The sequence below is a fragment of the Typopeltis vanoorti genome, chromosome 14 (genome assembly GCF_054136105.1).
Source record: "Typopeltis vanoorti isolate ZY-2024b chromosome 14, IOZ_Tvanoo_1.0, whole genome shotgun sequence".
Classification (NCBI taxonomy): domain Eukaryota; kingdom Metazoa; phylum Arthropoda; class Arachnida; order Uropygi; family Thelyphonidae; genus Typopeltis; species Typopeltis vanoorti.
Genome location: NC_143562.1, coordinates 60962387 through 60986173, shown reverse-complemented (window position 1 = coordinate 60986173; position 23787 = coordinate 60962387). Strand labels below are relative to the sequence as shown.

The window sequence follows — 23787 nt, the reverse complement described above, 5'->3', positions numbered from 1 at the left end:
AAGTGACGACAACATTGATTTTCAGATTAAGAAATGAAGCATTTACCACAGAAATTTATAACGCATTTCATATAAATTGTAGACATGTTTAATATATTAAACAGATATTATTCTCTCTCTCTCTCTCTCTCTCTCTCTCTCTCTCTCTCTCTCTCTCTCTCAGAGAGAGCAAGTATGAAAATATAATACTCTTAGTTACGTGTACGCAACGTCTTTTCCCACTTCGTTTGCTTAGGAGACTAAGGTACAAATCCCGTTTATGAAAATGAGGATTTTCTTTGCCTCTAAATTTATAGTTAATTATTAATTAATCAAATTAATAAATTACTGAGTTCTTTATTGAATAGAATTTGTATTATAATAACCTACCAGCGTAATTTTTTTGTATTGCGTATCTTGCAGACAACCAACGACAAAGCATTAAATAAATAACATATACTCTGCATATCCTAGAAGTCAGGTGTCGCTAGTTTTGCATCAATCAATATAAAATATTCTCCGTCCTTCTTGAGTTTATCAAAAAGTTGATAAACTGCAGAATAAGAAGGAAGACTTCTTGGGTTTATCAACTTTGTGAGAATCTCCAGACAGTCGCGGAATGTGAACATTTGTCTGGAAAAAGCACTGTCTGAAGAGGGAGTCACAGCTCAGCGTCTTTCATAGTGACAGGTCTGCGTGCGTGCATACGTGTGTGTGTGTGTGTGACTGAGGCCAAAAAAAAAAAAAAAAAAAAAATGCTAATATTTTTTTTAAAAAAAAGTTTCAGTTTTGAATTGACAATCAAGAAACAAAGCATTTATTTAATAACAAATGCATTTGTACTGATGTTGATTATATGAAAGCTAGTGGGACAAGTTATGATAGAAATGGGAATTTATTTCGTATTTTAGAACGATAGTAAAAGAAATGATGAAATAATGATACACTGAAGTGGTTACACTGACGTGACGTTAAACTTTTAAAATTATCGTGCAAATGCCTTTCTGCAATACTGGAATTTTCTGATATAATCACGTTCTTTAATCTAAAGTTTCGTTTCTATCTCTGGTAACGGTTATTCCTTAAAAGCAATCGTCTAGCTCGATATCTCATTTATGCCACTAATGATGCCATGTCGTGCGTGATTTACCATTCAAATACGTCCATAGTGTTCATTAAAAGGTGATTAGTAACTCTATCGATTACCAATTCATGCATTCAGTATATCGAAATCATCTGATCGGTCTTGATATCAACACAGTGATTTCATTTACGTGCTTTGATTGATCTGGGTTCTTCAGTTACAAAGTTCAGAGCCACACAATTGAACATAACTATTAAACTATTCCTGAAATTATTTTGCTTGGTCTATATCCATATATTTGTTTCTTGCTTCACTTTGAAATATTTCTTAAAAACAAATTACCGTTAGATAATGTTTATTTTCCCACTACAGAGCAAGTCAACTCATCACGGAGATGAAGTTGCCTCATGGCATTAATAAAGTTGGACTATATTTTTTAAAACTCAGTTTGTTGTGTTTTTAATTGCGTGTGTTTTCTTCAAAATAACCCATCTGACTTATGGGAGGAAAACGCGAATTTCTTGATGAACATTATGCCATCTCTTTCTCCAGAACTGATTAACATTCCCGCTTGAAAAACCATCCAAAGGCTTCAATGTTTAATGATATAAAAATATGTTTGAACTAATTTGCCTAATCTTTGCTAACTGCTTCTACGGCTTATCACAAGCACTTTATGACATTTCTAAAAATAGTACTAATCTGCTAAAGTTTAGCTAGAGAAACTTACCAATTCATTAAAAATGGACAAATCTTGTTAATACTTTTAACAGTCGGTTGTATTTTATCAATAGATAAAGAGAGAAATGGAGTCAACAAAATTCAATGATAATCCTAGAAAAGTTTGATCTTCAAACCTGATCCTGAGATCCAATACATTCTCAGATTCAATCACAAATACAATTGAAACTTGCTTCACTTTCATTTAAATTTCATCAATGAACGAAAAGGTGATTGTTGTCACTTCTATAACCTTTTCCTCCTCAAAAGCATTACCACCCAGGCCATGGAACCATGATGTTCTGTTATTGCCGTACTTAATTTAGAATTTATGATCGTGAAAAAAGTCAATCGGTTGTATCAGATGTGTCAACAATGCTTAGATATTAACGGACATATCAGCTGAGCGTTCGATACAGGCCGAACCTGCACTGCGCTAACTCCCTTACCGCACTCTTCCATTAGATTGCATGCAGTGTGAATAGGGTCATCATTTCAGTTCTTTGAGAGTGTCTATGAAGTGATTCTTTTGTTTTTAAAAAAGTACATTCATTATCTTGGAAAAATAAGTAATACTCACGTTTCTCTCTTGGTTGGAAAGCTTGGGTATAAACTCTATCATGGATGCGAGGAATTTTAAAATGCCATAATTTAAAGTTGAATTTTTTCATTTCACGTTAATCCCATCAACAGTTACAATTATTCACATCAAGGTTATTGTACTTTGTTGTTGTGATTAAGTTTCCTGATTGTTCTGCAGCATATTAAGTAAACATCTTCCATTTCCCATCTAAAGATGCGACGATTCTGTTCCTGTGAATGGAGAAGTATCTCCGCTGGGACTGTGCCAAACTGTCATGTATGATATGAGTACCATTTATACAAGTGAGCCAATGTTTTTTTTTTTTTTACTTCTTCCAGAGTATTTGCTTTCATCTAAATTTCTTCCAGCTAGTGGGATCACTTTCACTTTCCCTCTAATAGCACTGCATTAATTGATTTTTAACTTTTTACTAATTATACGATAAGAAATACGTACCGTAACTAAAAGAAGAAACAGTTAAACACTGAAGAGGATGTTTATCTTGAAAAGCATGCATACATAATACTATAATTCCATTATTCTAATTTGCTGCATTTACTTTAAGACGAACTTCATACCAAGACAAATGAATGGACTGATATGAAGTATTAACATTATATGTTTCGTATCCGGAAATCTTACTCAACCTGAAACTTTTTCAAGAAAATTCAGACCTCAAGTTTCACACCGGCTGATGGAATTCTTTTCCTACCTAAAGACATTCACAAACAAATAATAATAATTCTTACCGGTAGTAGGTAATAATAATTATTATTATTTGTTTATTCGAACCCATGACGTATAAGATGGAAAGCAGAGACGATATCACTCATGATGAGTGACTATTTTACTAAAATGTACCTTAAAGAAATCAGCCTCAGTAGCGCAGTCAGTTTCGGCAATGACTTTTGTTTGGAAAGATCTGACTTCAAATCCTTTCTATGACTGCGAAGAACCGTTGTGTTTCTCTCTCTCTCTCTCTCTCTCTCTCTCTCCATGTGAAGGTGAAGTGAGTTAACCAGTCTCATAAGAAGGTGCCAGACTTTATTATCTCGGGAATTAGGGTTTTTCTTCTCTTAAAGCAGGTAAATTGGTGAGAAGAACATACACAATTAACATACATAATACACTGACCTCATAGCCTTAGCTGCTTAGACTGTAATTCCAAACAACTCCAACCAAATATGTCAAATGGCGGTACATTGTACATTATATACCCATACATGAGTATATACATTGTGTACTCATGGATGGGTATTGCATCAAACGAACTCACTGAGTTTTTGCATTATCAGCTATAAATAAGCAATTATCTGTACGTTAGGCACTGACACTGGACCCTTGAAAAATGTGCATTATCACTGCCCACACTGACGGTTGAACATGGCAATAACAGCATGAATCAATGGGCCAGTCGTGTCAGTAGCAATGTAGGATAGCGATGGTAGTGGAACGATGAGAGAGAGAGAGAGAGAGAGAGAGAGTGTTTTCTTGGCACAAATATATAAGGTCCTCTGATGGTGGAGTGATGTCTGAAAGCTGCAGATTTTTCAGGTAAATGTGAGTTACCGTGTCTCATACGGCGATTGCAGGTTTTTTACTCCAGCAAAACAGGCAAGCCGGCCAGAAGAAAACAAGCGATTTACAGAAATAATACCCTGCCCTCCTTAATTCTGAACACCATGGCTTACTTGAACACTGCCACTTACCAGATGCATCTCCGTCTACTCACAATTTATTCACATGGTAATTATGTCCACCAGGATAATGTGCAATGGTATTACCAGGGCCTGAAATGTGGATAACCACACAAGAGAGAAAGGCACGGCCATAAAATATGGAGAGTATGTGACAAATAATATTGTATGCATATTATTGTAATACATTTGTTTCCAGTAGTACATTTGTATTAAAGAGATAGAGTCTTCTGATAACGTCAGTTATTACAGTAGTAAAGCTATTTTATTTTGAAGTTGTCTACAAAATTATATGTTTAAGAAAATATCACCCACCACCCGTAGTAGTAGTAGTGATGAATGGAAATAAATTTGCGCTGACTCAAATGTAAACCGAAAAAAGCAAATTTTTCTTATATCACATTTTATTAATTAATTTGTGTTTTTCTTTCATACCTCCTGAATCCTGTAGAATAACCTAATGCAGTTTGTTTTATCTTAATATGATACTTAGAGTCGTTTTGAAATAATTGAAAAAGAGAGAGATTTAAAACTATCCTTAGGATAACTTGAAATCTCAAAACAAATTTACGTAATTTCATGAAATGCATTTATCTCCATGATATTCAGTACGTGTAATGTCAATTAACTATAAATTCACTAATCTAATCGGTGTGAATATTGTTTATTAATATGGGAAAAAAAGGAAAAGGAACTTTGTAGTGAACAAAATAAAATATTTCCATTTGATACTATCGCCCTGAATGGCATACTAGGTTCTTAGAAAAGGTCAATGACCTAATGAAATACGAATGCTGTTTACCGAACTTCATTACGTCATAGTTTGTCATCATATAAGATGAAACAATTTTTGTTGTTTTAATATTAATAATAAAAAATTTTACCGCTTCGTGGCGTAACGTTTTGTACGCAGCAAATAAATGAGTTTTACAAATCAAAATAATGAAATGCGTCAATATTATTATTATTATTTTAACGGTGTCTCCATGGAGTCAAAAGACTCATCGCGGGAGACCCGATATTGACACACTAACCATTATTTACACAATACCTGTCATACCTCTCCTTAAATTCATTCACAGTTGAAGCATTCACAACCACCTCTAGCAAAGCATTCCACCCATTCACAACACTCCAAGAAAAAAATCTAGTCCAAACACTCTTGTTAACCACACTCTTACACAATCTCCAGGGATGGCCCCTCGTTCTCTCACTTCCTGCACTTGTCTTAAAAATATCATCAGTATCAATCCTGTAAAATCCCTTTAACAATTTAAATACCTCTATCATATCTCCTCTCCTACGTCCATCAGCTAGTTTTCAGAGCCCACAGATCATCAATCTATCCTCATAGGACACATCCCACAGACCTGCAACAATCTTTATAACCCGCCTCTGAATCTTCTCCACCACTTCCGCATCACCAAGAAATCCTGGCGACGAGATCTGTGCACAATAGTCCAAATGCGGCCTTTTAATGCCTTATAAAACAATAACCTCTCTATCCCTGCTTGTTAGTGTGTTCCTCAACAACCATGTAATTTGATGTGATGTTTTGGCAATCTTTGCAATATGCCCTTTAAACTTAAGTTCTCTGTCCACAATAACTCCCACGTCTCTTGTCTCATCAACTTCTTGCAGTTCAGTTCCGTTAATACAGTAAACAACATGCGATGTCATCCTCCCGAAGTGCATCACCTTACACTTAGCCACGTTGAACTGACAGCCATTTACCTTAGTCCATACCGTCAGCCTATTTAAATCATCCTGTAAGATATTTACATCATTTGAATTGATTATCGCTCTTCCCAATTTTGCATCATCAGCAAACAAGTGGATATTTCCATTCAAAGTATTTCCAATATCATTGATGTACAAATTAAACAATAGAGGACCGAGCACTGAGCCCTGAGGTACACCACTAGTCACTTGCCTTTTCCTGGACTCAGCTCCTGCGTAAACCACTCTTTGTTATCTGTCCACCAGCCATCCTTTAATCCAAATCACCATCTTCGGATCCATACCCATTTGCTCTAATTTATGTAACAGAGTTCCATGTGGAATCCTGTCAAAAGCCTTTTCAAAGTCAAGCAGTATCACTGAGTAAGGATTTCCTTTATCCAACTCCACTGTTACTTTATTATAGAAAGTAAGCAAATTACTTAGGCAAGACTTACCCTTCACAAAACCATGTTGCCCATTTTATAAAGTATCATATTGCTATCCACCCAGTCCTGAATTCTAATTTTTACCAATTTCTCCAAATTCCTAACCACCACTCCAGATATATTGATTGGTCTATAATTTGCAACCTCAATCTTAGAGCCTCCCTTGTGCAATGGAACTATTTTCCTCTCTTTCCACTCTATTGGCACTTTACCAGAACCGAGGCTTAAATTAAACATCCTAGTTAGAGTAGTTACTAATTCTCTTACACATTCTCGTAGCACATGGGCCGATATGCCATCTAACCCAATGGCAGTTAGCATTAAGGTTCTTTAATATATTAAGCACCTCAATTTCGTCTATCTCTAGACTCTCATCAGTCAATGGCACATTTGACACTGCACTATCACTACCAAGATGGTACACTTTTGCGACATGATTCACTAAGCAACTCAACTATTTGATTAGCTTCAGTAATTTCCCTACCATCAACACTTTTTAAAGTAATCTTTCCATGGATATTCTTCCTTTTACTAGCCACATAGCGAAAGAACTCTTTAGGGTTTCTTTTGGATTCATCAGCTAGCTTCCTCTCATAGTTAGCTTTGGCTTTCCTTACCATACAAGTTACTCTTTTGCCTGTACCTTGTATTGCTCACTGGAACGCTCATCATCTTTTCTTTATATGTCCTCCACAACACCTTTTCTTTATCTGCAACTCCTGTTTATTAGCATTATTCATCCATTTTACTCCTACTTGATTTCTCCTTCTGACTCTGGGAATACAGTCTGATAAAGCTTTCTTCAAATACTCCATGAGAATCTCCCATGCACCATCATCATCTCTACCCTTGAAATTCTCATGCCACAGTACAGCTGAAAGCTGACTTCTCGGCTTGACACTAGCCTTGTAATTCCACATATATCCATTCTTAATAGAATATTCAGCACATCTTACAATCTTCCAGGTCAAGACCACATGACTGCTTTCCCCAAGTGGAGACATTGTAACTAAATTACTTATTGATATGTTCTCCGATGTTATAACCAGATCTAACACTCTAGAATTTCTTGTCCCTTCCATCACATGCTGTCTCAGGTAATTATTAACAACTGTATAAACTCAATTTCCTTTGTTCCTTGTGACCATTCCTTTCCCCAATCTATGTCCCCAAAGTTAAAATCCCCCATAATAATTACTTGACCTTCACTCATCGTGCTAATTTGCCAATACATGCTATCTACATTCTCCCTTATTTCCCTTGGATTATAGCAATAACCAATTACATATTTAGCCTTGTTAATCTCTATCTCACACCAAACAGCCTCGAAAGAACTGCCCTCTACATATCTGTCACAGTGAGGTACGTCTATCTTTTTTGGCTTTAATGCTTCGTCTATCATTAATAAAAGCCCTCCTCCCATTCTGTCATCTCTGTCCTGCCTGAAAATACTGTACTCTTTACATTCAATCCCAATAACTATACCATTCTTAGTTAACCAAGTTTCGCTAATTCCTATAAATTTTGGCCACGTTGTACTAAGTAATGACAAAAATTCTTCACGCTTATTCCTAATACTTCGAGCATTAGTATACATAAACTGCAATACTCCCTTCCTTCCATAATCTCCCTGTGTGCGAATTATCCCACTCTGTATACTGTATACCTAGCAAATGCCATTTCCCTGTTTTTGACCCTTTACTCTATCCTTTATCAATAAATGTTCTAAATGCCAAGCTCTTAATCCATTTAAGTGCAAACCATCTCTCTTAAAATACTCCTTCCTTTTATCAAACTCATCCCAGACATTCATAAAATGAATATTCAGTTTCATTTCTTTGCAAAACCTTTTACACAATCTGCTTCATGATTGATTATTTAAAGGTTTTGTATTTATTGCAAATGCTTATTTGAAGGTAAATGATTTGGCATTTGTAATGGTTTTATAAAGTTATTCTTTTAATATTAGATTGCGCATTCGTATTTAAGACTTTTAAGTTAAGACTTGCAAATGTATATTTATATAAATTATAGCAGTAGATAAAGTAGAATTTCTTTATGAACTCACTGCATTTTATTGCAAATAAGTTTTAAAAAATAAATAACCAAATATTATGTCATATAGTTTTTTAAATAATGATAATTGGATTCATGCATTGATTTACCTTTCTAAATTTTTTTTCTTTCGAATTTCTACTACTGCTTTTTAAAGTGCAGTAGAAGAAATTCTGCATTACCGCACCCACTTAGATAACCGAAGTCGATTATGCATCACGCAAATTGTTGCAGACTTGACCTCAGACGCGTAAAAAGACCTTGGTGCTATATAAAACCGCTTTGTGTATGTGACGACTACATTATTCCTATGTTAGTTATTCAGATGTAAATGTAGTTTAAAAGTGAAAGAATGCTTCACATAGGATTAACTGCCTAATCAGAATATTAATTAGGTTTCCAAGTTACTTTATCGTGATAGGACATTAAACCTAAAACGCATGGATTAAATATTAAGAAATATTTTAAAATGGTTTCAGAAATGCACGTACTGTTACTATTACTACTATTACTATTATAATTACTATTATTACACACCCTCTAAATTCAGAAATGCACGTACTACACACCCTATAAAAATTTACTCTTTTAAAATCGATCGAAGTTTTTGTTGGATAAAATTGCGTTAATTTTAAAATCGTTTACTTAAATTCAAGCTTCTCAGTCTGGATTGAATACAATTTCAGGGTTGTCGAAAGAAGCCTAGAGACATCAGAGTGGTGTGTGGGTGGGTGTGTTGGAGGGGGATCTCCCTTCTGTTGGTCATTTCTTATCGATATATATATATATATACACACAAAAAAATTCCATCTTCGCCAAAGATCTGATTTTTCTTTAATATATATACATAATGCTACATAATTGCTATTATTAGTATTTCTGTTGGAGTTTTTTTTAAGACTTTTAACATCAAACAAAGTTCAGTGAAAGTTGGTTCACTTGTGTGAAAATTCAGACTTGGCAAAGCTTGCACGACCTCCCCAGCTGTGAAAAGTGATGTGATATTTTTTAGATTCTGGCAGTCCTTAGAGTCATCTGGCGTAAAAACTATCAAAAAGATCCCATTTGGCAGCAACAATACTAAACTCGTTACTTGTGCCAAATAGCGATGTCTTTCCTCGAGGCCTGAATTTCTATCTTATCTTTCAATCCGTTCAGGATGAAACATAGTAGCAGATGTGCATGATCTGTTCATCCAAAATTGAGTTTCAATGCGTTTGAGACAGTAGTATATTTTAAAAAAAATTTTATTGCCTTTTAAGTTTTTCACCAGAAAGAGTTTATTTATTTAAATCAGTATATTCATTTATTGGCATCTTTATTATTTAATCATTAATGTGGCTCCTTCATAGATGGAATAGGCATGTGGATTTGCTCCCTTTAATAAAAAAAAAAAAAATTAGGTTTCATGACGAGAAGAATCTTTACATGAGCTTTTCAGTTGAAGGTAGGTTAGCTGATCGTACTGGGGTAGTAGGGTTTATCCCTATAGAAGAAAAAAAAATCAGATTTTTCCTTTGCAAAACAGACAGACTGGACAGAGAATACATGCAATTTACAAGCAATAAATAAATAAATAAATACTGTACATGTTGGTGTAATGCAGACTGTGGATTACAGTCTGCATTACATCGATGAAATTTGGAACTATAGAAGTGTCATTTAATAATAAGAAGAATTAATAATCTATCTTAAAAACTACTAATGAACTAAGTTAGATGTGATTCACAAACTTTGTGTTATGCGCATTAAATCTTCTTCCTCTTTATAGCGCTTTTTTTTTTTTTGTGTGAATGTATGACTGTGGGTTGTCGCCAGACTCTAAGACAACCCCCTAACCGGCTTGTCGCAGAGTCTGGCGTTGGGAGAGAGTGGGGACAATTTTTGTGACTGTAAAAGTATGTATTTAGGGATCGGGTTTGACTCTTTTGGGGGACGAAAAAACCCCTACCTCCGTATGAGAAGCTAAGTTACCTTTAGTCGAAAGCGACCAGATAAAGGTGCCTCACGTTTTGGATGGGATTCGAACCCAGTTCTTTCCGATCAAAGGGCTTTGTCTATACTGACTGAGCTACGGAGGCGCCTATTATGCGCCTTAAATCTGAGCGTATGAAATAGTTCGCCGGTGAACACCAGCAAAATTAGGCAGTCTTTACCAAACGGGGGGGAGGGGGATGAATCTAATAAATACTTATGCACTTATTAGATTCATTTTGAACGTCTGCATATAGGAACTACCAAGCTAAAAATACTAAATTCAACGGGTGTGATAACGAATCACATTACTTTAAAAAAATGCTGTTTTAAAACGTATTCGATTTAATATCTCGCATCATTTTCATATTTAAGTTAAATGGGTTTAATACGTCTGTTGCTTTGTTAGCAACTGATTAATTCCAAATCTAAAATCCACACGAAAAGAATTTTTTGTGTCCATTGGTCAGAATAAAGTACTTGAATCCGATAACTATAATAATTTTTATCATAGAATTTTTATTTTTCTATATATGTTAGAACCTTTTGTAATATTTAACCATATGCAATTCATCCTGATTACTTTGGATTATTTTTTTGTTTAAAACGTATAATGGAAAAATTTTAAATTTATATATCGAGTCTTCAGCAATAGAAACAAATCCTTACATTTTTGTGCACACATTTGAATTTTGGTAGATTAATTGCTGCCAAACTTTATCTCTTAACCACGTTTAAGGACAACGTATAAATAGAGATACGATGAATTAGATCTGGAAATAGATCTGCTGCTAAACATAGTGTAATAGTTAGGATTTATTTGTCTCCCAGAACAGCGGCTTTCTTTTATACACGTAAAACGAGCGATTCACAGCCTATGAAAAAAAAAAGTAATTAAGATGAAGAGAGATAAATTAGTTTATAGTTAAGTAGAAAGCTAGATAACTCGAAGGTTCATTCCGGTTTCGCTAAGAAAATATGCGGACTTCACGGACTGCTTTATATGTAACTTAACATAGAATCTCCTTGTAATGATGATGATCATCATCAGAAATGTATTTTCGTTCGTAAAAATTATAATTCAAGAGCTCAAATTATGAGCCTTTCCATGGAAATTATAATTTCAAATGAATAGGTTTGAATATGCGGTAGATTAGGTTGTCCAACGCATGCAGTTTTATTGTATTGCACTTCAATGGTTAATAATATCTAAGCATAAGAAAGTTTCCACGTTTAATTACATCTGAACATAATGAAAATACGCTTAAGAACATTTTAAAAAAGTTAAAAACTAAATAAAGAAAACAATTCAGAATAATTAAACAAGAGTTTCCTCAGTTCAGTCGGTAAAGACGTGGTTCGAACTCGTGTTTTCCCTTAGTTCAGTCTGTTTAACCCATATAAAGGGTCTTCGAACACGAAGTATCTTTATAAGGACCAGTCAGAGAATGCACGCAATTGAGAGAATTTCTGCAACTGAAAATCAGTGCCACGTGTAAACAAGAACCTGTTTATATATTTTTTGAACAGTTAGAGGTTTCTTAGGGGAAATGTGTGGGAAAGACTGTTCCAGAGTACAGAGGTAGGACTGAAAGAAGAGGATGAAAAGTTAGTTCGGTATGTTTGGAGCTACACAGTGAATGGATGTTGGCCAGTAGCTGCTCGTGTGTTTATAGCCATGTCGGCAGAACGGTGACCTTGAAAATACCTGTAAAAGAGGCATAAGCGAAATAATACATTTAATGAGATGGTCATTGAAGTGAGAGAGGAGTCATCGATTAATGGGATCGTTCTCTTTGGGATTTATACAGTGTTAGAATTTGTACTGGCGAAAGATAATGTCTTGAGCCGACAAAACACCTAGTTTTTTGGATGCAGAGGATGCTATGGATATGATGTTCGTATGCTAAAAGAGAAGATATCTAATACATTTAATCTTGCATGTAGATCTAGTTTTATCAAAGGTGGGGGGGGAGGGGTGAAGTGTTGTCTTCCTTGCGTGAAATAAGACAGAATTGGGTTTCGGTGGCGTTGAAGTAGACAAGGTTTCTCACCTCACTGAAATATGGCAAGATCAGTGTTTAACGCATTGACTGCGAAAGGTACTGTAGCTTGGGATGTATGAGCACTGCAAGTTGTCAAATGAAACTGAGATATTGACAAAGTTATGAATAGATTCATAAATAAGGTTAATTGAATAACAATAGTGTTCAATAATATTGTTATTTAATAACAATAATAATTAAAAATAGTAAAATAAAAATATTGTATAATATTAAAAGTATAATAATAAAATATAAATAAATGTACTTATTATTATCATTATTTATATAATTTATGCATATATTTTAAATATAAAATAATAAAATCCTCTAATGTCTTTTTTATTCCTAGACGCGATTCTACCTTCGGTTTGAATCTCGTCTAGGAGTAAGTGAGCTAAGGAGGATGTATATTAATAATAATAATAACAATAATATTTCTTCAAACAAAGCAAACCATTAATTATATATTGGGTTTTATCCTTTATCCAAGTGTTGCGCCTTTCAGGACTGGGCAACTCGTGGTAAAGGTGATATAAGTTCTCATCTCACATAAACTAACGACCTTTATTGAGGTCTCATCAATGGGAGCCAGACCCACTTAATGCATAGCATTATACATGTCCTCAAGGAGATGTGCTTTGCATTATGGGAGATACTAAGGAAAATGATGAGAATTTATACCACCTTTATCACGAGTTGCCCCAGTCCTGAAAGTACTTCAGGCGCAAACTTTGTTTGCGAACACTTGGATAAAGGATAAAACCCAATATATAATTAGTAGCATAGCCAAGTGAAAAAACTTCCATAAAGCAGACCATTGTTTCATTATGCATTTTGAGTATTCATTGTTCACTTAATGCTCTGAAAACGGTTTGGACGGTTGATTATTCTAAATAAAAGCACGCTCTCTCTCTCTCTCTCTCTCTCTCTCTCTCTCTCACACACACACAAACACGCACACATACACACACAAAGCTCTTCATGCCTGATATCTTAAGCGATTGACCTAGTTAGTCCGGAGCAAAGTGAAATTCCTGAGCTCTCCCATTCGTCCTCTGTCATTTTCTCCAAACAGTATAGTTTTGCATTGAATCTTGTAGTTATTACTGAAGGAAATATTGGACTTAGATTCTTTATGATTGTGAGTTATAGCGTATATTTTGTTCCTGTAGGCAATGCAGGTATAAAATAAAATTGCCTAGAATCATTTAAAACATCGCTGCTTATCTTCGTTCGTCTCTCTTTGTTTAATTACTTGATTAAAATTTCTTTTCTTAATTATCATTGTTCAATCTCTCTTAAGATATCTTTGATAAAGTTTCTAATTGCTAATTTAAATAAATAAATAAAAATAATAAACTAGAAATCAAAAATTAATAATAACAAAAAACTGCGTTTGTTGTAGGTTTTTATTTCCCAAAGAAATTATTATTATTATTATTATTATTATTATTATTACATCAATTCTCCTGTAGTCAAAGACTCATCGAAGGAGAAGGAGAGAGAGAGAGACATCATTCAAGAAATTCGAGTTTTCTGAGAAAAGTTGACCGTAGAGCAATATCCGCCCACATAAGTGCGCACAACCCACAGTGTTATAAAACATTGCATCTTATTTAGCACGCTATGGGAATGCACTCAGTTTTGGTGAGAGGTGGAGGACAGCTGTGTATCTGTTTCCAAAACCAGTGCCGCCTACTCCCTTTGGAGAACGAAAAGGCGTTAGAAGATTATTTCAATTGATTCAATTGATCGGAACAATTGATTTAACTATGTATATGAACAGATAGCGCTCTCTCTCTCTCTCTCATTCATTCATAATAACTATTATACTGCACTTTAGAAATACCTTTATCTGCTATTTTTATATATCGTAAGTTTATTCAGAGAGAAATCAGTTTTAAAACTTCTTTAGAAAATAGTGCCGATACGCGAATAGTTTTGAGCTCGAAGATATTTAAATAGCAAGCACATGCTTAGCTTTATACACTGTTGCACGCTTACTGCAACTATTCCAAGAACATTTAAAATAATCCCTAATGAATTCGAAAAAAAAAATTATTTGAGCAAACAGAATGCGTAGGAAGAGAATTTTGTTCCTGGCAACACTGGTAGTTGTGAACTGCTTACGCAATTTCTGAAGACATTTTTAGCTACTGAAGCAACTACAAGGAGGAACATCCGTTTAAAAAATCCTATTATAATTCCAAAATTATCTGCAACACTTTAAAACATCTAAGAACACTTGTAATGAACGTATTGCAATTACTATTACGAGACAATTACATTACTCGTACATGCCCTGTAGTTTCACGTGCGAAATGGAATATTAGACTGTGGGAATTCATCCCCAAACTGGTCATGCCCCTTTTAGCTAAAAATTGTCTGCAGACAGCATTCCGGTGCAGTTATTCATAGTATGATTTTTTTTTATTTATTTCAGAATGTTTCTCCTATTTTGCTTTTTTTTTAATTTCATTTTAGAAACAAATGCAACATTTCATGTATATACTGTAGAGTTAAATGCGTTTTAAAATTTCTCCGATTTTAATTCCATTTTGTATCTAGTGAATACAGAAAAAAATGTTTACAATTAAAATTTCGAACGTATTAAGCTACGTTTTCCTATTATTAACATGAGGCCACATTGAAAACGCTGTGGAACCCATGAATTTAATTCAGTATATGTAGAAAAGAATCCTGAAATCAAAGAGCCTCGAATGTGTTATACATCGATTTATCTTTGGATTAGCCATTGATATTTCCCCATATAAAGGTTATGCAGTTACAGTAGCGCACTCAGGATTTAATCTTGGGGAGGGGGGAAGTTGAGTAGACGATTTGAGAATACACACTATGCATCTCATACGACCTATGACTGAGCATCTGCAATGATCGCTAATTCATAAGTAGTATAGAAATAGAAGACACGGCACAACATAAATAAAAAAAATGAATTTTAATTAGGAAAAGATTTTTGGAAATTTTTCTAGTTTTTGTTTCCTTTATGGGATCAGAGCCTCTTGACCCCCCCCCCCTCTGTGTGCGCCACTGTGCAGTTATACTTGAAGGCAAAAAATATAATATTCATGTTATCGAAAGATTAATGGAAAAATGCAGTATGCAAATGATTAGAGAAACAATGACTGGATATTATCCGATCAACAACAAACCCAACTACTAGTAAAATAATATTTGGTTTACAGGTCAAGTATTGATAAAATTTATTAAGTTTTACAGTTACTCATAATTGTGATATTGTTTTAAACCTATATGTCAGTGCCCTGAAGATGCCAACAGTTAAAGTGTGGCGAAACTAGTTGGTAGAGTTAATAAATTTTATCAATACTTGATCTGTAAACCAAATATTATTTTACTGATTCATATGATCAAGAAAATGAACCTTCACCCAACTACTCTAGATTCCTTTATTTTGATCAATACAAATTTGATGGTTTCCATGATGTATTTTTGGTATTTGTACGTTCTTGGAAACGCATTTGAAAAAAAAAATATTGACGAATTTTAGATCAAACTTCGATGATTTCCCTGATGTCGAATATGAAACTGCTATTTTTATTAGGGGAAATGTGTGGGAAAGACAGTTCCAGAGTACAGAGGTAGAAGGACACAAAGAGGAAGATGAGAAGTTAATTCGGTATGTTTGAAGCTACACAGTGAATGGATGTTGGCCAGCAGCTGCTTGTGTGTTTATAGCCATTTTGGCAGAATGGTGACCTTGAAAATAGCTAATGGGTTAGCTAATCTTCCTATACAATGAAACAGCTTATTGTTTGTTTGCCTAAGATGGACACTTCACGTTTTACGTAGCTGTTTGTACGTTCATCAACTAGGTGGCAGAGGAATCAGTGTATGTTTTCACTGTCAGTAATATGTCTACGCAAGATGTCCGTAGGTAAGTGACAGGATGCTCACCATGCATTCTAAATGTTTTGGACTTGGTTAACTTTATGCCATGAGGCCAGTGTATTATGTCTGTAAATTGCATGTGTTGTTATGGCTGGTTTGCCTATTTTGTGTGATGAAAATCCTGCCTGAAAAGACCTGATGAAGGTTTTTCGCATCCTAGACGGGATTCGAACCCAGGTCTTTCTAATTCTACAGGAAGGCGTGTTATAAGAATGACGAGGGAGAAATTTAAAAACCAGAAATATAATTCCTCTGACATTACAATTAATTTGGAATTCGGGGGGGGGGGGGGCAAATAAGTCAATATTTTAATACGCTAAGCAAGCCACACCTCTAGTTGTAACATATGAAAAGTACATATTTTTAATTGCACTTTTAAGCTGATTAACTGTGAATGAAGTCAAAATTTGACACATTCGAATATTCGCACTTCCTTATAAAATTCGACTGTAAAAAAGATTATTTAGCATCATTTCTTTTAACTAACACACAACTGTTCTCCAAAAGAATGTGTATGTGATATAACCATTCATCAAACACCGCCTGGTTGGCCGTGTTTGATGAAGGTTTACATCCCTTCGTGGCCATGGATAAACATCCATGGTCACAGAGGAATGCGGACCTTCAGTCTCTGTTGGTTGGAAAAAATTCCTTAGCCATCGATGATGTTAATGTATTTTATATATCGGTTTTCAGCCTTACGTGGGCGGGATACACATAAAATGTTCACGTATGGAAGCTTATTTCCAAGTATGTTTATATTTTCTTAGTGCTTTTAACAAAATTTATTATAACATTCAATCATATTTGAATATTGCCTACACTAAGTAGAATATTCTTGGTATTTGTACGTTCTTGGAAACTCATTTGAAAAAAAATTATTGACGAATTTTAGATATAAAATGGAACAAATCTCTGTGCAATTGGAGAAATTTAATCTCTTATAATGTGAGTGTATAAGGAAGCTTCGTTATAGCAAGAGAAAACAAAGCTCCGCCAGTTATGTCATTTTATGTTTTTTTTTTTATATATATATATACGGCTGTATCGAAGTTGAACTGTCCTAGTTTGCTTGTAACAAAATATAGGACAATGAACCCTTGTGCGGCTTCTTTGGACTCTCAAGTAACCACAGAAATTATGCATTTGGTGTTAACAGAAGTTTGAAAGATATTTGATTTCCAGGAAGAAAGACCACTTTTGTTGGCATTTACACTGGAATCCATCCAACTTTGTGCTTCTTCATCCTACGTTTGAAATATTGCCCGTGCTTAACCTACTTTATCCTGTAGAAAAGCACTCTAAACGAGCGTGAAGAAATTCCCTGCTGAAAACTTTTCGAAAATACCCACCGTCAGGCTTGTAGAAAGATTTAAGACCATTGATGAGTAGGGAACGAAAATATTGATGAAATAAGAATCGAAGGTGAATGAGTCAGTCATCTTTTTCCATAATTAAAATTATATTTTTCATTCTTTAGTTAATAAAAGAAAGTGCATCTTCTCAATGTATATTATTTTTATGGAGCCCAAATGAGCAATTAAATCAACACACACACACACACACACACACACACACACACACACACACACACACACACACACACACACACACACACACACACACACACACACACACACACACACACACACACACACACACACACACACACACACACACAGTTGGCTCATCACAAGAGACAACGAACATAAGACTGACCACTTCCTTAAATGCAAGAAATTTGTACATATCGTACGAATGATTCATTCAACAATTAACATATATGTCATTACGGAAGTATGTCTGTACGGAAATAGATTGAAAGTAGTTTGAAACAGATCTTACGAAGCTCATTATGATAAATGTTAGAAGACCATCAAGTCACAGCAGCGTAGATTCGGAAAAGGTTCTGCGTACCAATCAACCAAGCAGTTAGCTCCTCGCAGGTTTCTCAGTGTCAACAGCTGATGTTACGAGTATATCCATTGCACTGCCTACCTTGCTTATAAGAGTCCTGAAGTGGCTTGAAAAGTACCATATTTGGTCTCTAGAGTAGGATTCCGGATTACGGAACTCTTAGTCCATCGACAGTACTAATACATTATAGGTTTATAACATTACGTGGGTGGGAGTCACATAAAAAATTAAACTGCTGAAACCATCGGCATACACACTCAGTGACTAAAATGACTAAAATTATTAGAGACATTTCCACTAAATGGATTTGGATGTGTAATCAGCTTATCTGTTTTTTTAAAAGAAAAACTCGAGTTTCCAGAAGAAATCTTGTCACCTTCTAAGATCAGCTGATTAAAAACGGTATAGCATACAACTATTTAGAATGTAATATATACTCAGTGGTCCATATACTAGAATTCCATACTAAATGACATTTTCCAATTGCATGTAACTAAACGACAAGGCACCGGCTATAAATAGGAAATAGATTGTTTCTAATAGGTATTTTATATTTCTGTGCGTGCGTGCGTGCGTGTGTGTGTGTGTGTGTGTGTGTGTGTGTGTGAGAGAGAGAGAGAGAGAGGCAAGGAAATGGTTGTGACTTTAGTGATTTCGAACGGCTAGATTATGATGAAAGTCACTTTCAACTGCGTCTTGGCTGAAAATGGCGTGATAAAAAGGAAAAAAATAAAAATTAAGTCTGATGTGCATCAAAAACAGCTGATATTGATGTAAAAGACAGATGAAGGACTGACAGGATCGTAAAGAGACGTGTTACTATTGAATGACCATTGGGAGTTCCCCCTGCCCTCCCACACACAAATCGCTACGTCTAAGATAGACAATGAAACATAAGCATTGGATACCAGAAGATTGGAGAAAGGTGTCATTGAATGATGAATCCCTTTTGGAACTAGTTCTTGTGCAACACATTGCAGCAGAACCAATTTATAAAAGTGAAAAATCTTTACAAGGCTCAAAACCACATATAATTAGATTGTTATTTTATTTTATTTTTATATAATTTTTTTTATTTCATGTTTTCTTATTCCACTAATGAAATATAGCTTTTCTGGATAGTAATTTGATTATTCTGTTGTAGATGCCATCTGGCCCTGGAGCCTTTTTGTTGTTCAGGTGGGTTATAATACTAGTTATTTCTGCTGGAGAAGTAGGTGTGAGAGGTTCTGAATTATCCTTTTGTTGTCTTAAGGCTTGCTTGACACGGCGGTGAATTTTGTAGATAAGGTTGATGTTTAAATTTTCGTAAGAGTGGTTACATTGTCTTTCCAAATTGTCTATTAGAGCGTCAGCTTTTTCTTTGTCTGTGTGGGCTTTTCCCTTCTTGGTCTGTATTAAGGGAATAAGTTGTCTTTTAGTGCGAAGGGATCTCAAGAATTTCCAGATAGACTTGTCCTCTGGGTTTAAATTAGTCAATTTGGTTTCCCAATCATGGTTTCGGTGTTCTTGAAGAGCGTCACGAACTTGCCGATTTAATCTGTTCTGTTTTGTCTTGTGGGGCTCTTGTGTTGTGGTATATCTTTCGAGCTTTGCTTTTTGCTCTTATTAGATCCATGATTTCCCAGGGGATCCGGCTGATCGGGTGAAAGACTGTAGTTTGGGAAACCGATTTTATTGCTTTTTTGATTTGGCTGGTTAGGTTGTTTACAGCAGTCTATCTCCTTTATTGTGAATAACGGGAGCTGGGCCGATGTGCTCTGGGAGAATTCTAGAGAGTTTGTCCCAAGGTATAAAGGAGGGCGGAGGAGTGAGTTGCTCTAGCATACCGAGCTTAAGCAGGATGGAGTTGTGGTCGGAAGACAGCTCGTTTAGTGTTTCAAGCTGATACTGGTATCTAATGTTTCTGAGAATGAATGTGTCAAGTACATCTGAGCTTCCAATTGGGCAATGATGGGTGGGCTCTGTAGGTCCGGCTATAACTATAGAGTTTTGTATTGAATAACTGTTTAATGTACAACCTTTATTGTTGATTGTGAAGCTGAACCAAGCTGTATGTTTGGAGCTGAAATCTCCAGCCATAATAATGGAGTCCGTAGAGCCGAGAATGAATCCAAATCAGATGCCAAAAATGAGATGGGTTGTATGCGGCGTAGATTTCGATGCTGCCGGTATTGTTAGTATGAACTTCAATACTTGTTATCTCAAGGTTCTTGGTTTGCAGATTGGTCAGGGCGTTGTGGCTTAGATAGTTTTTAATGAATACGCTATGCCTCCTCCACTGGAGGTGAGTCTATCTGTTTGTTACAACACGTAGCCCCGTAATTTAGGACTATTAGCTGGCATGAGATATGTTTCATTTACTAAGACTATATCAGGATTGTATCTGTGAGTGAACTCTTGCAGTTCCAGGAGTTTGTTGCTCAGTGCATTTGCGTTCCACGCAGTGATGATGAGGGAGTTAGGCTTATATTTTCTTTTATTCATGATTGAGTGCCGTCAGAATTGAATGAGTGCCTTGCAGGATCTTTTCGTGGAGGATGGCGAAGTATTTGTCATACTGAATTCCTGTAACATGGTAGCTAGTGAGGCAGTTAATACTGACGTTAGATTAGAGCTAATTTGTTCATGGGATGGAATAACCTTAGGTCGTACGGCCTCGGCATAAGTTTTAGTCACTGCTGCAGTTTGTTTTCCTTCCTGAGTTGAGAATTAGAGATTATTTGGACCGGGTGGGGAGGATCTGTACTGCTGCCTTGAGTGTCGCTGCGGGGTAGTGGAAGGGCAACTTTTGCTGACCCGCGGTTCTTTGGGTGGGCAATGCACCCTTTGTAGTTGGCAGTGTGACGTCATCTGCAGTTGACTCATTTAGCTGGGATCTTGGTTTGGTGCATGTTATGATCTGGTGGCCCTCGCCGCATTTTAGACAACTGGTTTGCCTTGCATAGTTTTTGGGCATGGCCAAACCTCTGGCACCTATGGCACTTCCCAGCTGACGAATTTTTCCTTAGCGGCTCATTAGAAATTCTGAGGCCACAGTCAGCAGTCAGTTCATATATCTGTTTCTGCATCTTGTCAATTTCTACCAGCACCAATGGCATAGGTCACGTATCTGACCTGAGCATCCTGCTCACTTTGACTGCGGTCAGGCCCTGACTCATAAGATCAGCAGTGATTTCTTCAGCAGTGACACCTTCGGTGACCCCCACAAAGTACCACCTTCAGATTCTTTTCACTGGGTAAAGCAAATGTATGGTAAGGAAGACTTTTGTTGTCCATTAGCTTTGTCATTTGTCTATAGTCAGTTACTGAGGCTGGCTGGATTTTGATTCCTTCATCATGGTTTTTAGCCCAGGAATATCAGATTTTATGTTCCCTAAGGGCTGATGAGACAGTGGTCCATTTATCCTTGTCCCATAATATAACAGGGGGGAACCTTTTCGGTGTTCCTCGGGACATCCAGTGTTGTTGAGTGTTCATCCATTTGGTCTTCTGTAGTTCTGCATCTTTTGTTTGAATGCGCCCCTTGTGAGTTGTTTTGGCGGGGGGATTTTGATGGCAGAACAGTAGTGAATTCTCCTTGTGTTACCTCCTCCTCTCCATCCTGATCATTAGTTTGAGTGTACTGCTTTATAAAACCCGGCCAGTCGGATTCAATCTTTTCCATTACGAACTCCAGTACCTCTAGTGACTGCTCCTTATTAAGGATCCGGATCTGCTCTTTGATATTTTCCATATCAAGATGGTGTCTCCTATCGGCTGGAACTGTTTGAGAGCAGTAAAGAATGTGGGGGATTTCGCAGTGAAGTAAGCTTGATGGCCTACAAATATAATCGCGCAGAATTAGGGACCTGACCTCAAAAAATCGTGTAGACTGAGGTGGCCTACTAACAATGTTTAAACTTGTAATGCTCTACCAAATGGGGAAAGGAGTGTCAATAACTCACTTAGGCACAGAGTGAAACCTACCTACCTAAAATATCATACATCCCCCACTGGTCCTCATAGCGGGTGGAGCTTACACGGCCTTCAGACTTCTTGCATGTTTCATGCAGAGGGGAAGACAGTAGGAATCAAATTGTGTTAGCGCCAGTGCAATGTGAGTTTCCCGAAAAACCTTGTATAAAATTCAATCAGGCACAGTCTAAAATAACACGTCCGATCTCATTCATCGATTCAATCAACCCATTCTCCAAAACTCACAATGATGTTGGGATTTTATAATCGCAATAATATCAACAGCATTACGAAGAAAAAATGCTTTAGTAGTGGCAAGCCTAATTTTTTAGAAACCAATTATTTTCTATCATTTCATTTGAAGTTTACGTATTGTATTTAATGACCGGAGTTTGTTCGGCATTTACTTACAATAACTCTAAACGCCGAAACTAATTTTATTTTAATTTTGAAACAGATTAAAATTTACACTTTTTTCCAAATGTTTAAAACTGGTTTTTTTTTTTTCGTTTTTTTTTTTTTTTTTTTTTTTTATAGATGTAGAAATGAGGATTGCATTCTTTTTATCCATTCTCACTTATTGTTTATGAATGATATTACTTAAGTTATTCGTAGTCATGGATATAATACCACGTGATATATTCTTTAGAGTTCAAGCAACTAAGGAGAGGCCTTCTTGAAATATGTACGGTGCTCGCTTGCACGTGCAACCGCTTTAAGAATAAAGAGCCTTTCAGAAAGGAAAATGACTAGAACAGAAACAAATTGTAGTTTTAAGAGGCATGGTCTGTTATCGGTAAAAGGGAGTTTTTTTTAAGTATCTTATTGTTTATTTTTGTTAATAATCAGTAGTGGAACCTAGATAAATGACTCAGTAATTCCCCTGTTGTATGTATAAACAGAGTATCCAGTTGCGTCCAAAAACACAATACAAGCATTAAAAGTTTCAGGAATGATGACACACGCATGCGCAGTCAGATCTTTAAATTTGACATGCGCATGGATCGGAAATATTAAGAGTTAATCTAAATAGTGGCTATTTTTTAAATAAACTTAACTATTGTACAGGGTTCATATGTTTGGAGTAACAAATACCAGAAAGGTACGTCTATATGTTGAATGTAATTTTTAAAAAATTAAAATATGGCTTACAAGTTCTAGTGCTTTTCATCATTTGAGCAAAATTGCTTTTTTTCCCTCCTTAAGATAAACATTAAGGTCAAGATCCAGTCATTTTTAATTATAATACTATTAGCTGTTGTCTTTTTCAGTTTTTAATTAAGAAATACACATTTTCAGAATCCTTATAATTCATTCTTGGAGAACGACTTTTGTTTTTTCATTTCCGGTTATCTCTGAATGGCTCCTAATTGTGGCCTTGGGTTTAATTTCTGTTTTGCCAACTAGAGCGTTCTATGACGACATGTTGTCTATTGCTTCCGTAAATTGTGTGGAGAAAATAAAAATAAAAAAAACCTAATCAACAATAGTCTGCGTCAAATCGTTTTCTCTGCCAAGGTACATAACAGTTTCCAAGGTTTCTACGTCACATGCTTGCCTGACTGCACTGGGAAAAGTTACTTCCTGTCTCTTTCGGTGGGAAACTAGTTTGTAGGTCAGAGCTACCTTGGTAGTAATAATCAAAAAACTTTTTTTGCTAATTAAATGTGACAATCAT

General features: G+C 35.7%; 1 protein-coding gene across 1 annotated transcript in view; it reads left to right on the top strand.

Annotated features, from left to right (window-relative positions):
• Positions 1 to 23787, top strand: part of LOC150099527 (uncharacterized) — a 79414-nt gene that overhangs the window by 1492 nt on the left and 54135 nt on the right. The window lies entirely within an intron of this gene.